A 5,191-nucleotide genomic window follows, 5' to 3' on the forward strand; every position below is an offset into this window, starting at 1 on the left:
CGATGTAAATAAATTCCATTATTTACGAGCGTCGTTGGAGGGTTCCGCTGCGGTGGTTATTTCATCCATTGAGTTTTCGTCCATCAATTATAATGTCGCATGGAGACTCCTATGTGATCGTTTCGATAATAAGCGGTTGTTAATTCAACACCATGTAGCTGCGATATTTAATATTGAACCGGTTACACGGGAGTCTGCCAGTAACCTTAAAAACATAATAGATCAGTTAAATAAAAATATTCGTGCATTAGATTCGTTGGGCGAGCCCACTAAGCACTGGGATACTCTTCTCCTCCACATAATTACTCATAAGTTAGATAGCAAAACCTATCGTGAGTGGGAGGAGTACAAAGGTCGTTTGGATATTGAGACGCGCGTGCAGCTTCAAAATTTTATTGAGTTTATGCGTATACGCACCAACCTACTAGATACAATTGAATTTTCACGACAGACGCACCAATTACCTACCAATTACAATCATAATAACAATAGACATTCTAAAGTTAAGGCTATGGTCACAACACAAAATAAAGTAAGCAATTTAATTTCGAAGGACTCCTGTCCAAAGTGCAGCGGCGAGCATAGGTTAAATAACTGTCCTCAGTTTTTAGCGTTAAGTAATGAAGCTCGGCTGCAATTATTACCTACGTTCAAGATTTGTTTTAACTGTTTTTCGAAGTCTCATTTTTCAAACAGTTGTAAAAAACAAGGTTGCAAAATTTGTAAACGCAAGCATTCAGCGTTAGTTCACGTTACAGTTAATGATAAGAAGCCACTTGTGCATAGTGACCGCACCGATGACGTCATCGGCGTGACTCCCTCCACCGGTTCAAATAACTTAACATTATCAGCGAGCGTGTCGTCCGCGAGTCATGAAGTAACTAACCGCGGCGACGTTATTCTAGCGACTGCGCTGGTTCAGTTATATGATTCCAACAATCGCGTTCATGTCGGGCGCGCCGTTTTGGATTCCGGTAGCACGTCGAGCTTATTGTCGGATAAAATGTTCCGACGGTTAAATTTGCCTTATAATCAGATAAATCAATCTGTTCAGGGCATAAACAATGTGACTACGTATATTGATAAAATGTGTAGTTTGCGTTTGCAGTCACTTGATAACATTTTTATGCGTAATATAAATTGTTTTGTTTTGCCGTCCTTAACGGATAATGTACCGAGTCGTACAGTTAATATTTCGCATCTTAATTTACCCACTGACGTTTGTTTGGCGGATCCTCACTTTTATAAACCCGAGTCAGTGGATTTAATTTTAGGTGCGGACATTTTTTGGGATTTAATTGGATCGCAAAGAATTAATTTAGGAAGTAATAAACCTACGCTTTGCGAAACTAGGTTAGGATGGATAATTTCTGGTCCGATTAATAATAAGTCTTTTAAAGTATATCCACCTAAACCCATTCAGTGTAATTATGTGAGTGACAATTCGACTATCGATAAGTTATCAAATCAAATTATACAAAATCAACTCGCAGAATTTTGGAATTTAGAAGAAGTTAACGATTTTATTCATTCTAGTTATTCACCGGAACAGAAGTTATGCGAAGAACATTTCATTAATAATACTACTCGTATGCCAGATGGCCGGTTTTGTGTAAGAATCCCATTAAAGGAGAACCCTAACGTTTTAGGTGATTCGTTGCAACGAGCTAAACAGTGTTTTTTATCGTTGGAACGCCGGCTTATAAAACAACCGAAACTATATGAAATGTACCAGGAGTTTATGTCGGAGTACCAGTCGTTGGGTCACATGTCAGAGTGTGAGCTCAAATCGGAAAATAATGCACATTATATCCCACATCATGGCGTCCTGCGGGAGAGTAGCACGACGACCAAATTAAGGGCTGTTTTCAACGCTAGTTCTCCCACCAGTAGTGGAGCTACTTTCAATAGTATTCAATTGGTAGGTCCTACTGTGCAGGACGACCTTTTATCCATTCTGTTAAGATTTAGACAGCACAAGTACGTTATTTTAGCCGACGTTGAGAAAATGTACCGGCAGATACTTGTGCATCCTGACGATAGGTATTTACAGCGTATCCTGTGGCGCGATAAGCCAACTCAGTCGCTTAGGGCATTTGAACTTAATACAGTAACGTATGGAACGGCGAGTGCACCGTACCTTGCCACTAGGTGCCTTAAGCAACTTGGACTCGAATGTAAAGACACTCAGATCTCAAAGGTAATACTTCACGATTTTTATGTTGATGATCTGTTGAGTGGTGGGGATGATTTGAATGAAGTTCGAGATCTTCGTGAGAAGATAACGGCTACCCTTGCCTCTGCTCGCTTACCACTGAGAAAGTGGAAGACAAACGAGCCTCAGTTAGTGTCAGAGTTTACGGAGTCCACGCATAATTTAAATATTGGGGGTAACGATTCCAGTAAAACTTTAGGTTTAGGATGGTTATCTAAACCCGATGACTTATATTTTCCTATTGGGATAAGTGTAACTACTGAAAGGAAGGGATATTCAAAACGTGAGATCCTTTCATTAATTTCCAAAATATTTGATCCACTAGGCCTTGTGTCTCCAGTCGTTATTAAATTTAAAATATTTTTGCAAATGTTATGGTTGCACAATCTATCGTGGGATGAACCCTTGACTCGGGACATTCAAGAGACCTGGTTTAATTTAATAAAAAATATACAAGCTTTAAACCATTTACGTATACCACGCTGCGTAATAATCGATTCATTTATTCGAGTAGAATTTCACGTATTTTCCGACAGCTCGGAAAAGGCTTACGGTGCGTGTCTGTACGTTCGCAGCATAGACGATAAAGACAGAATATTAGTACGTTTATTACTAGCTAAAAGTAGGGTCGCACCTATCAAAGCCACAACAATTCCCAGGCTTGAGCTTTGTGGTGCTCTCGTTGCGGCTAGGCTATATGAAAAGGCTTGCAAGTCTCTAAGACTAACGGTAACAAGAACTATATTCTGGACTGATTCAACCATTGTCTTAGGTTGGTTAAAAATGTTGCCAACCAAGTTACATACGTTTGTCCGTAACCGTGTTGGAGATATACTCGAAAAAACTGGCGATTGCGAATGGCGTCACGTTCCTTCTGATCAAAATCCAGCAGATCATGTGTCACGCGGAGTCAGTGTTGATGCCATTCAATCTCTCGAGATGTGGTGGTCAGGACCTGATTTTTTAAAGGGACCTAGTAAGAATTGGCCGTCTACGAAATCATTGTTAGATTGTGAACCGCTACCTGAAATACGTCCCGAAATATCGTGTTTAGTAAAAATGAATAATAATGATCACCCTTTAGAATTTATAAAATTTGAACGGTTTTCGAATTTTATTCGGCTGAAACGTGCTATTGCATATGTGCTACGATTTATCGCATCATGTAAGGGACAGCGTCCTACAAACAATTTCCTTACTGAAACTGAATTAAATAATTCATTAAATATTATAATATGCACCGTTCAGCGAGAATCGTTTTCAGAATACCAGCTATTATTGCAGAAGAAACCTTTGCCTCCTAAGAGTTCTTTATTAAAATTTAATGTATTTTTGGATGAAAATAATTTAATGCGTGTTGGTGGTCGTATTAATAATTCAGAGTTCTTATATGATAAAAAACATCCTTTATTATTACAGTCCACTCATAGATTCACACAGTTGTTATTTAAATATGAACATATAAAGCTTTTACATGCTGGACCACAACTATTGTTAGCATCAATTAGAGAAGTCTATTGGCCAATCGGTGGCCGTAATTTGGCAAAGGCTACTTGTCATCGTTGTATTAGGTGCGCACGAATGAGAGGAAAGGTTAAACCTCCTATAATGGGTAACTTACCACGGCAGCGCCTTACTCCTGGCGGTTATCCGTTCGAATGCGTCGGCGTTGACTACGCCGGTCCTATTGCGTCTATAAGTCGTCAAGGACGTGGTTGTCGTATCGTGAAGGTGTACATAGCGATTTTCATATGTTTCACTACCAAAGCCATCCACTTGGAATTGGTAGGTGACTTGACAAGTAATAGCTACATCCAAACATTACGAAAATTTATTGCTCGTCGTGGAAAGCCACGACATATATATTCTGATAACGGAACTTCATTTGTTGGAGCATACAATGAGTTGGCGACTTTCTTAAAGCAAAACTCTAACTCGTTGTCCGGTGACCTAGTGAATGAGGGAATTAATATTCACTTTATTCCCGCGTATTCACCACATTTTGGTGGAATTTGGGAGGCAGCTGTAAAATCTACTAAATTTCATTTGGTAAGAGTGTTAGGAAATAGCAATTTAACGTATGAAGAATTGTATACAACTTTGACGCAAATTGAAGCTATTTTAAACTCGCGACCACTCACTCCTTTGTCTTCGCATCCAGATGATTTAAATCCACTGACGCCAGGTCATTTTTTAATTGGGCGTCCACTAACCGCCATTCCGACCCAGGATATTCAACATTACAAGGACACTCATTTGACAAGATTTCAACGAGTTGAACAACTCCGTCAGCACTTTTGGACGAGGTGGAGCAAAGAATATATATCCGAATTGCAAAAACGTACTAAATGGCAGACACCATCCTCACCACTGGAGATCAACTCATTAGTCCTTTTGAAAGAGGAAAATCTACCGCCGTTGAAGTGGAAGCTGGGTCGAATTGTGGCACTATTCCCCGGATCGGATAACGTCGCTCGTGTAGCAGAAATCAAGACGTCCAGTGGGATCGTCAAGAGATCATTCAGTCGAATTTGTCCGCTTCCAAGTAACGATTCCGTCTAGATGGTTGAATGCAGAGCCTTCAACGCCTGGGGGCATGTTTACGCCTGCTACTAATCAATAGCATCTTTCCTACCACTAAACTAATTAGCGCCTGCAAAAATCTATTAGCTTTAATTAAATCTTGTTATTTTTACTTGTCCCTGTTGTCTCGTTGCATCCACGTTAAAATTAAAGTCATCCTCGAAAATCAAGTCTTATAAATTTTCTGACCTCTGGAGCCTTAACAGGCTCTTCACCTTGGAGACCTGCTGCGGATATGGGTACGAACCGGCGCGACATCTCCACGTACATCCCTCACCTGAATTTTCAAGGTCCGCAGAGAGTATCCGGACACCGCCGCAAATGCGGTGCTCTTCGCGTTCCGAACCATATCTCCCTTCTATAGGATTCCATGGAACTCGAACGCTCAGGCAG

This window comes from Epargyreus clarus, unplaced genomic scaffold (genome assembly GCF_041222505.1).
Source record: "Epargyreus clarus isolate Ecla_fem2 unplaced genomic scaffold, WU_Ecla_fem_2.2 ptg000016l, whole genome shotgun sequence".
Lineage (NCBI taxonomy): Eukaryota > Metazoa > Arthropoda > Insecta > Lepidoptera > Hesperiidae > Epargyreus > Epargyreus clarus.